Here is a 12,000-nt window from a genome sequence, read left to right as displayed (position 1 = left end):
ATAGATGATAGATAGATAGATAGACATAGATAGATAGTGTTGCATCCCACCCCAATGTCTGAGTGGTGTGAGAAGATTCCAGGGGTTCCTGGTTCCTCATTTGGAAATGAGGCACAGTGGAAACTGTGGTGTCTTAATGATATATGGTTTATTTACACAAATACAACCTGAGCCTATAATGGAGGGGTTCACAGTGTCAGCACCTCAAATATGTCATGTTTCTCTCATAGCCTCAGCCTTGGATTCAAACAGAAATTAAACATGGCTCTCAAACATTGCTCTGACTCTCTCTCCAGCTTGCTCCTTTATTTCTAAGTCATATCAGTGAAGTCTCAAGCTCCCAACTCTGGCTTTGTCTTCTAACTATAAACTGGGGAGCAGCCCTACCCATTTGCCATCTCACACAAAGCCCCTTTCCTTTGTTTTCCTTAATGGCCCATTACCCAGGCTATCACCTCAACACAGGAATCTAGCCTGACTTACATTTTAACACTTACTGAATCCAGGGGTTAGAAGGATCTCACATACAGCCTACTTCCTCCCCTGCCCAACTCATAACTCTCTCTGTGTGTATTTCTCCTGGCTCTGGCAATTAATTAATCCTGTAAGATGTATTACTTGCATTTCGTGATGTTACGCCAGGAAAAACAGCCATATTTTGGTGTCTTTCTACTGGGTTCAGATATGAGTTCATAGCTGGAATCTATTCTTTAAGCCAATACAAATTCTGTTGTTATTAATCTGACTCCAAACTCTAAGTCATTGCTGACATACAAGCTTCTTGATAAGTGGTTGATTAATTTTGAACTTACCTAAAATAGAAATTGAAACCACGTATGTGTGAGTGAGTGAGTGAGTGTGTGTGTGTGTGCGCACGCGCACGGAAACCTAGCATGATCTAACCTAAGACTGCATAACAACACATCTAATCTATTGGATTATTACAAGCTGCAGACTGGGCTTTCTTCCCTAGCACTCGCAGCAAAATCTTTTTCTCTTTCTTTTTTTTAATAAAAAATAATATTAAAAGTTTAAAGATTACAGAAAGAAGTAAAAAAAGAGAAAAAGTAAACAATACAAATCAATACATTACAATACATAAAAGAAAACAAAGAACCAAAGACACAATACATCAAAACAAAAACAAAAGCAAAAACAATTAAAAACACATCCAATATTTCCATATCTTTGTCTTTCATTAACTTGTTTCATCGACTTCCTCACACCTCCCTTTTTTGTATTCTAGTTATTAATTATTTCAGCAAATCCTTTCCATCTTTCACTGTTTTCTGTCATTTAATTGTCTTGATTTTATTTTAACCTTATCTTACAATTAAAACCCTAAAACTTATTTGAACTTAACTCCTTATAACGTTTCTACTAAAGCCATGTAATTTCATTCCAACATTTTTCTAACACTCATTAATTTTACAATATTTCTCTAAATAATTTTTAAACTTTTCCCCAATCTTCTTTCACCGTCTCTTCTCCCTGGTCTCGGATTCTGTCAGTCCTTTCTATCAATTCCATATGGTCCATCAACCTGGTGATCTTCTGTCCAAGGCTCTTAACTCTTTTCCGTGTCCCTTCTGTAGATCTTCTTCATATTTATACATGCACTTAACTTTATCTTCTGCTGATCTTGTTCTTAATTTCCTTCCTTTGGCGCTGAGGAGTAGATCTCGGGGAAACTCCAACCTAACAATGTCTTTATTCCTTCTCAACAGGTCAGCCCATTCTCCATAGTCAAAACTAAAGTCCATAAGATATTTCAGAGCGTGTTTCAAAATCCCTCCAAAGTTAAAGGCCCCCACAACTCCAATCTCCCCCTGACCCAAATCCAGATCCCAAAAGCCAGAGCATCCCTGCATAAGGGAATCTATCCAACTTTCCTTCTCCAATCCAAGCGGGACTCCATCTCTCCAAATCTGTTTTTCTCTAAATTGAATCGTAGAAGGCAACAGCTTATATTCATCAAATTGCCTCTGAACGGCTGGGGCTCTCTCCACTTGTATTACTTGAGGTTCAACAACAGCTTTCTCCCTCGTCTTCTCCACAACCTGCCATGTCAAAGTGGATTCCTGAATTGATTCCTGAGTAGTTTCTGTATAGGTATTCACTTTTTGTCCCAAATCAGTCATTTTTTGTCCCAAATTATCAATTTTAGTAGTCATCACATCCGTCTTCTCATGAAGCTGTTCCAATAAAGCACTTATCTTGCAAAATGCAATCACTAAGGCTTCTTCTGTCCACATTCTTGTCCAAGGTCAATCTCTGATTCTCACGGTCTTTAATCTCTGCAGCTGGAAAATTCCCCAGATCCACTCCTGCAACAGTTTCAAAAGCTCCCTCTAGAGGAAACAATTTCTATTTGTATCCGTCCTTTTAAACGCAGATCCAGCAACAGAATTAGTTTCAATTTTCAGCTCCTTTTGCTCCTTTTTAAGGGCAAAAGGAAACAATGGAAACAATATATTTCTCTTATTTAACTGTCTGTCAATATACGTTTTATTCACAGTTAATGAATTTTCCCAAAACGTCGATCTTACTGGCAGCCCGTTCCCAGGTTCAAAACGGTGGTAATTTATCTTTCTTCACTCTCTCTCCTGCAGGTTTAGGCAATCTAAAATTTCCCCCCTCTTCTCCTGCTTCCAAGGGGGGTTTAGTAGTTTTAACCGATGGAGATTTAATCCTTTAGAAAAGGCTTTCCAAGACTTTAGCTTGCAGTGCCTTTGCTTCAATCTATTTACAAAAGAGGAAGGCGGACTTCCTGTTTGAAACCTTCCCGTTTCGGTGCCAAATTAAGATGTTTAAAGATCCAATTTTCCGTTCTACTCACGGGTAGTTGTTTAAAGTCCAATTGTCCACAGGAAAAAGTCAGCGCTCTCCTGCAACAGCAATGCGGCTTCACTCCGTGAAAGAAGCAGTCGATTCGAAGCACCGCGCCGCTCACCCCACGTCGCTCCGGATCCCCGAAACCGGGTTTCCCCGCGAATAGGGGAGGCGTAAAAGGTGCCAGCCAAATCCCATGTCCACAGGCTTCTCCCGCCTGTGGTTTTAGTGGGTCTCCGCCTCGCCGTGGCGGTCCAGACCCTGATTTCCACGGAGCGGATTCCTCCCGATCAGAGGAAATCCGCCATTGCCGGAGGTGCTAACCCGGAAGTCCAAAAAAAACCAAACATTTTTCTCTTTCCCCTCTCTGCCTTCTTACTTAAGTTAGGCTAATGTTTTAATGAACTCAAAATATTTCTTACTACTTTAAGTTGTTTTGGTTGGACCTAATGAAAATATTAGAGGTATTCAAACACTGAATGCATGAAGGAAAACAGGATTGCATCTTCTGATCATGCTGCAGTCCCAACCAATGATATGTCCACTGGTGATGCCTCCAGATGCCAATGTTTTTATTATTATTATTATTATTATTATTATTATTATTATTATTATTATTCACCTTTCCTTCTACTCTCTGGTCTGCTGTTATGGCCTTTATCAGCTTTAGTCCCTAGCCTGTCAGTTACCCTACTTCCACCCCTTCCCTTCCCTTTTGACAGTACCCAGACCTATCCTTCCCCATGAAGATAGGTGTAGACTTTCATAGTGGCAGAAGACCCTGGTGGAATCTACACACACACACACACACACACACACACTTTAAAAAAAAGCTGTTAAAATGCTTTTTTTAAAAACGTTTTGAAAAATACATTGAATTTGGCACAGCTCACTGTCGCCATCTAGCATACATCTAATATATATTTGTATATTGCACTTCACAACACATTTTAAATGTTTTATATGCAGCTATGTAGCTGAGTCCCCTGTCTTCCAGGGTCTGTGAATGAACAGAATAGAGGGAGGAGGAGAAAAAGAAAGAGAGCAGTGGAAGTTTATCTCAGTGGGGAGACGCAATCTACACACTACACCAGGTTTCCTCAAACTCGGCCCTCCAGATGTTTTTGGCCTACAACTCCCATGATCTGGTTTAGCAGGACCAGTGGTCAGGGATGATGGGAATCGTAGTTTCAAACATCCGCCGCAGGCTTTGAGGAAGCCTGCACTACACTACACTGCTATGGAGAGCAGGATGATGGAGTGAAAGAAAGAGGTGCCAGCAATTCAATATGTTAGCAAGCATGAATTGCTGCCTTAGTTTTTCTTGTAAATAGCTCCCCGGAGGATGAAAGAGGCACACACCAAAATATTATTCAGTCCACCACCGCACCTGTAATAAGTTCAATATTTCAACAGTACAAAAGTCTACTAAGAGATGAAACCAAAAAGGTCCCTTTAAATTTTAATCTCCTGTATGTGCTGTAGCTGTGAATCAAAGGCTGGACAGGGAAAGGAATTCTGTTAGAGGAAAGTGCCAGTGAAAACAGCTGAGAGCTAGAGCCATTTCATTATAGGGCAGCTCTTGGCTTGTGCCTCTGTTGCTTTGTGGGCAATTTGGTTAGGGCAAATAAGCAAATCACACTTAAGCCATGTGCCTGTGTTTGCATAGCATCTGACTAAGGCATAGGCTAAGAGCATTAAGCCAACAACAGCTTATTTTCACTAACAAGCCATAGTTAAAAGAACATAGCCAAGGCACTAGGTTGGGGGTCATACCTAACACTAAACCATGATTTATTAACCAAGACTTATTGGAACCGTTATTTAACCCGATGGGTAAACCAGTTCAGTGGCTGTGTCATTCAAGACTTTTTAAGCACGAGGTCATTTTGCTTATTTTATCTCTTGCACATCATATGGAAAAAACAAACAAACAAAATGGGGGGGAGGACATGTTATTTTAACTATAGCACCATATGTCATTTAGAATTGGACCTAGTGTCATGAACTAGGAGGAAGAGGATTCTAGTGCTACTGGGCTAGGCTGTGGATGGGGAAGGAGATAATGGTTCAGGAAGTACTCACGGAGTGATGGAGAAGGGTGAGAGGATAGGGGTCAGTGCATGAGAACCAGAGCTGCAGGACTCATCACCACAAACATGGCAGGCTCTGAGACATAGAGAGCAGTGGGTAGGGTGCTCTAGGAGGCTGAGACAGGCAAGGGCCCACTGCCCAGCTCCCCAGGTGGAGCTTGCTGGCTCTGGGAGGAGGTGTGTGATTCCTCAGCTGGAGTAAGCTTAGAACAGGTGAGGGTCACCTGCCTCATCAAGCCCAGATGCTGCAATCAGCAGGCAAGGGATAAAAGGGAAGTAGAACTGAGGTGCTGGGTCTGTTGGATGTTCCAGGGACTGTGCTTCAGGACTGACCTTGTGCAGGGCTGACCTCCAGGCATCCTGACCCCTGGATTGGCTGTAAAGGTGGGAGCCTGGCCTGACTGGACTTTGGACTCATTTGCTGTGTAGTCGCATCTGCCTTGGGATTGCACACTCCAGCAGATATCAAACAGGTACCCGTCAGGTACCCAGTGGCTCAGAACCCCTAGCCTTCTTTTCTCACTCAAAAGATAAGACTTCCAACTTAAGTTTCCATTCAGGTAGCTGATCAGGTCTGAGATATGAACATTACAGAGTACCTAATAGATTTATTAGGAAGTGGTATTGTAACACAATCGTTTTGGAAAAGTTCAGCATGGATGAGCTCTTGAGGAGATCAAGCTCCATCTCAGCTGATACATAAATACATCAGCGGTGCATGTTGGTAAATTCTCTTATTTGAGTTACAGCCATAAAGGGCCGCATCACCTTCTAACAGCCGTTCTAGGAATGGGAATGTAGAGCATAAGTTACTGCTCTGTGTCAAATCTAAGTCTCAGAATGGTTTATCCAGGAAGTGGGGAGATGCTAAGGAGCCTTTATAAATAACAATATAAGGATGCCTCACATCCCAAGAGCAGCTGAAATGGAACATTTTTACTGAGTTACTTGCAGTGCAGTAAAAGTGGTGTAATTTATGATAATCTGAACATTTTATTTCCCCCTGCACTGCCACCTAAGGTTATGACAACCTTATATATTATACCAGGTTAGGTGTTGCTTTCATCTTTGGCAAGGCAAGATCTGCCCTGATCTTAGGGTGTCCTGTTTTACAGATGGCAGTCCTCTCTTTGAAGGGCTGTCTAATATAAGCACAGTTTTGAGATAGGACCACAGGAATGGGAGTGGAGGCTTTGATGGCTGCCTATCAAAAGCTAGTCCCTGGACAACAGATTGAGCAGGCAGACAGGTCACCTGGTCGCAGTCTCCTTTATGAAGGTGAAGCACATCATACTTCTATTTAAATCCTATTTCTATATTGCCCTTCATCTGAAGATCACAGATGGTTTACAATACAAAAACACAAAACGATAAATACAGAAGTGAATATAGAAAAGCCTTTTTCATTTGCTCGGGTGTTCATCAGCCTGTATGTATGTGCGTATGACTTTTCATGGCAGAACATTTGAACTTTTGAAAAGCATTATTATCAGAGCTCAACAAACCTGGATGAAAGCTACATCCTCAGGCCTGAAAAGTCCTGTGTATTAACCCTATACGTGTGAAATAGTCTGTGACTACCTGGTGGAATAAGAAATGTAGATTCAATGAAGTCTTTCACTAAACTTATTGTGGAATATTCGCCATGGCTAACCAAATGTACAAATGAGTACATATAAGCCTATAATTAGGATTATACACATACTTGCAGTATCTGGGTCCATGTATACAGTATAGGAAAAATATTTTAAACAAAAAAAACCCTATTTAAAAGTTCACAACAATAGCAGCTGTCTCCAGGGCTTTGTTTACTGCATACAGACCAACTTCTAGCTATTCAATATTCCCATCATGAGGATGACGCCTTATTCAGCGCCATCAGTACTTTACCGAGTATCACAGACAAAAGATAAGGTTTTTGCTTACAATCTGAAAAAGGCAGGAAGGGAAGCAATGGGGGAATGAAAAGTTAAGAATGAATTTCAGGAACCTAGGCTGCATTCAGATGTAGGGTTTATTGTGTTCCTTTTGCTGGTCATAATACTAGCAGTTCTGCCCCAATTTCTAGCGTTCTTTTTACACAGCCGGGTTGCACAATGGTGGCTTTTTGATCAGTATGCTACCATGTCACACTAAATTTCCTTCACACCCGTGGCTGTCGTGTGACCCAACAAGAAAGAGCTCTCTACACGTCACCGCTCAACCCACCTTACCACACATGAGTCACTGCTTGTTATACCAAAATAGGGTTTAAATTACCTTGATAATTATTCTAGCTGGCACAGGAACCATCTGTGTCAAGTATGTCTTGTTTATACAGCAGAATAAGATTTGGAAAGATGTTCTGAATCCTTAAACCAAAAGCCTTGCCAAATGCTGAGCCTAGTCTGTTTATCGCAGACTTTCAAAACATTTGCAGCAAGAAAAGAAAGTAATCGCTGTCGGGAAGCAGTGCTTATTTTAAAGACACCATTAAAAACTGTTCAGTGAAAGGTGAAAGGAAATTAATTATAGCAGTGGCTTATCTCACAGTGACTGCAAGCCTGGAGAATTTTCTCTAGGAGTGACATTTTAAATCCAGGACATTTGATAAAACAAGAGAATCCTATGCCCTTCCTCTGTTCCCTCTCCTACAGATAGTTCTTCTTTCCCCTAAGGATTATGGGATGACTTGTGTGAACTGTTAAAGGAGTTAATTAAAGACAGTTGGATGAACTGCAGTTTTTTTAAAAAATAAACCTTTTGTAAAAACAACACACACACAACCCCCAACCCCAACCCATTAAAAGTAATTTAGCACAGGAAACCAATTCCTGCCGCTGGGATTCTATCTTAATCATTAACATGGCACCCTTATAAAAGCTACAGGATAACAAGAGTCTTCAGAGACATATACCATAGTTAAAATCCTGCAGATAGTTGAAGGGCAGAAAATCCAAAGCAATTCTAACCCCTGAGCAAAAATTAACCTTACCCTCTCCTGTGTGAGCTTTAATATTTTTGGACATTCCTGATAGCTAGTACAGGTAATACATTGCAGAAAAGCCTTAAAGGATAATTATACAATTATACATTCATATGTAGCATCTTCAAATGGGTTTCTACTTCACTCTTTCACTGGCTCCCCGGCTCTCCCATTTGTAAAAAAAGGACAATTTCTAAAAGCTGCATGTTTTGCTTATTAACTTCCCATAATCACTTCTTTGGCAGAAAAAAAACCTAATTTCTACAGGACGTTCATTTCCTGAATCTATCTCTACTGCTCTCTAGAAAACCACTTGTCACAAATTGGGGGGTTAATCATTGTGCACATCATGTATATATGCCATGTGTCCATTCTCCAATGATTGTAATGACTAATGATGAGATTCAGTACAGTTTTCACTTTGCAAACAGAAAATCAACATTGAATTCAAACTTAGGAACCCCCCCCCATCCAAACCCCAACACTGATCCCAAGAGTCTTTCAGATCGTTTTATACACGAAGCAGCACCTCTGAAGTTTATTGCTTGGAGAGTCATTAGAGGCACTTGTTTTATTTGCTCTGTCTCTGTATTAACAGCTGATGTCTGCATCTGAAATCACAGCCAGGATGCTAAAATAGAAAGAGCAGAGTAAGATGCAATGTATCTGGAGCATCGGGGCTGCAACAAAGGCAAGATGGCATGAGCAGAGGAGGTGTGTTCCTTGGTCTCATCGCTCCCCCTCTCTACCTCCAAAAGCATTCAGTGGCCATGGGGGTTGAAGAGTGAAGATATTTTCAAGTTTTTGAGTGCCAAAAATCCACAGACCTTCAGCATAGTAACTGAGCATGGGAATACTGTATCAAATGGATATATAAAAAAACACAGAACCCTCTTTATGTGCACAACCACAATGGCAAGGATTTTAATAGCAAAAAAACTTGGAAAGGTGATGTAATCCCCACAAAAACTGATTGGCAAGCAAAGATGATAGAATATTCAGAACTTGCAAGGGTGACTGGGAGAATAAGAGGAAATACTAACCAGAAATTTAGTAAAGATTGGACAATGTTCAAAGAAAGTCTTAAAAAGTACTGTAATAACACAAATCTCCTGACAGATTTGGATTGAATATTGAAGTTTAAGGAAATTATAAAGAATCCCCCCCCCCGATAATTAACTGAAAAGAATAATAAAAATGCATATAGACTAGTAAGGTACAAAAAGCACAATGAGGAGAAACGGAAGTAATGTCAAATGAGGTGTTGTTAGTCAGCGCTATGGTCTGTTTATGTTGTTTTTTGTTTTGTTTACATTCTATGTAAATTATTTTGTAATAAAGAATTTTTTTTTTAAAAAAAGAACAACTGAGCATGGGAAACCTCCCTGAGCATGCAATGGTACATATGAAAAGGGGAAACAGGGAGACTTGCTCTTAATTCCAGAGCCCTCAGTTGAGAAATATGTTTGAGAATGCTATAAAGGTTTCCATCTGAGCAGTACTGGTGGGGGGGAGAGATTGTTTATTTTGTGCCCTCTTATCTCTGCAGACACTCATATAATTCTATTGCTATCACCAAGACTCTTTATCAAGAAAAAGATGAAGGCAACAGACAGAAACTGGTTAGTGTGGTCTGTTTTCAGAAAAGCTTCTGGTTGGCTGCAGGCTACATTAAGCTGTTGAGGTTTTCTCCCCTTATGGCACCCATCAGCCCATGTGGAGACAGTAGAGAGAAATGTGGTGGCATCTCATTTTTACATTTAGATGCAAAAAGTCATCCCCTCCACTGAACATGGTCCAAAGAACACACGGCTGCAGTGCAGAAAACACAGATCCGGGGCAGGAAATGTAGAAAAACCTAACTTTAATCTCTATACTAGATCATAACTGTAATTCAGGGTCACAAGGCTGAAATAGAGTCGACATAATCTGCTAAAACTTCAGGTGCAATGCAGAGCATTCCACTAAGTGTTCTGCAAACTGCCTGCCTATGTGTCCAAACCTGTGCATAGGGAGGGGAGATGAGGAAATAGAAGGAAACCACACTTGGGTGCTGTGCTTGAGGTTGAGGTAGAACTGGACTGATCCCTTAGAATTTAAGGGTCTATTCCATGTGGTTGCCATCCAATGTCTCCTGCTTTGGTGACTCAACGGTATTTCACCCAGCTGATTTGATGAATCACAGCAAGCAAATGGGCCTGAAACAAATATTCAAATTTCACCAGCAATCTCACCACTCAAATTGCGAATGTGACACTTTGAATTTCAAACGTAAATTTACATTCTGAATGTGATATGCCTCCAAATAACGGAGTTCTGTGCATGCTAGTTATCAAATACAGTGGTACCTCGGGTTAAGAACTTAATTCATTCTGGAGGTCCGTTCTTAACCTGAAACTGTTCTTAACCTGAGGTACCACTTTAGCTAATGGGGCCTCCCGCTGCCACCGCACCGCCGGAGCACAATTTCTGTTCTCATCCTGAAGCAAAGTTCTTAACCCGAGGTACTATTTCTGGGTTAGCGGAGTCTGTAACCTGAAGCGTATGTAACCTGAAGAGTGTGTAACCTGAAGCATCTGTAACCCAAGGTACCACTGTACAGTGAAACACTGGATACTATTACATTCCAACAACCGTATTAATGCCATTGCATGTCAACTAGCAGTGGCTTGTGACGGGGATGGAAGAGTAGGAGCAGTGGCATCCTCCTAGAAGTGATCAGAATTATCAGGATGAGGTCAGGCAATGATAGCAAGGTCAGAGTAGCTTTGGGATGGCAGTGGTGACCAACCTAGAACTCCTCAAACAGACCTCACCAACCTGGTACTGCTTCACACTGCCCCATCTCTTTCCTGACGAACACACCTAAATAAAACTACAACCAGCAAAGATGATTGAAGGTTTACCTAAAAAGTAAACTAAACTGCAACTCTCATTTAGTGCTGAACCAAAGTAGCCGCACAAAGTGCATGAAAAGCTCTCCTTTTCTGAGAACTCCCCCCTCCTCCACACAGACTGTAACAGCTGCTTACTATTCTAAGCAGCAATCAATAGTATTACCCGGGGTTTGTTTTCAAGAAAAATAATCTCTGCCTTTACTGCAAACATGACTTTGAGCAGATCTCTCAGGATTAAACTGGCATTTTGAAAGGTGTGCATGCATTGGTTTGGCTCCTCCAAAACAACATAATCACAGGGGAAATGTTGCCAAAAGTTGATAACTAGCTATCCTCCAAAGAACACAGAGAGAACCATAGTACACACCTGTCTTCAGAGATACAGTAAAGAAGAGCTAGTTCAAAGTCACTCTTTCTCAGTGGTTGCTGTGTTTTTTGATCATGTGACTAAGTATTTTTGCCCAAGGCCAAGTACATGATTGAACCCTGCTGGATCAGAGCAAAAGCCCAGCTAGTCTGGCATCCTGTTTTCACCCTGGCCCGTGACATGCCTGTGGAAATCCCCTAAGCGCAAGAACACTCATCTCACACATGGACCCAGTAATTAGTTCATTTTTCATTTGTCACTAAGGCCTAGAACTTCATCTCTTGCAACCACCGTTTCCTCCAATTCTTCAGACTCTCCTCCTGAGAAACTTAAATCAGGTGCAGGCATCTGTCTTACCCAGCAGAAAAATAGATGCAAAGAATGAACGCGAATGTATGAAGTTACTTTACCCTGAGTCAGAACATGGGAACGTTACCTCTTACTGGCAACAACTCCCCAAACCTACAAGCAGGGTTCTTTCCCATCACCTGCTACTTGTGATTTTTAGCTAGACATGCTAAGGGTTCAATCCAAGACATACTACATGAAAAACATGTGCAGCTAATGAGTTGTTGCTTTTCTGGGATTCTTCATGTGGTTGTTGTGAGGATGAAATGGGGGTGGGGGACAGCAACAACCATGTATGCCACCTTGAGCTCCTTGAAGGAAAGGTGGGCTATGAATGCAATAAATAAAAGTAAAGGTAGAAATATGTTGTATCCCAGGCTTTGTCAGCTTGGTGCTCTTCAGATGTACCCAACCGGGTACTGGGGAACCTGTGTTGTTGGACTTCAACTCTTATCAGCCTAAGCTAGCATGGCCAAGGGCCAGAAACTAAGAGTTGTA

Source organism: Podarcis bocagei, assembly GCF_964188305.1.
Source record: "Podarcis bocagei genome assembly, chromosome: 9".
NCBI lineage: Eukaryota > Metazoa > Chordata > Lepidosauria > Squamata > Lacertidae > Podarcis > Podarcis bocagei.
Note: the sequence above shows the minus strand (reverse complement) of the source record.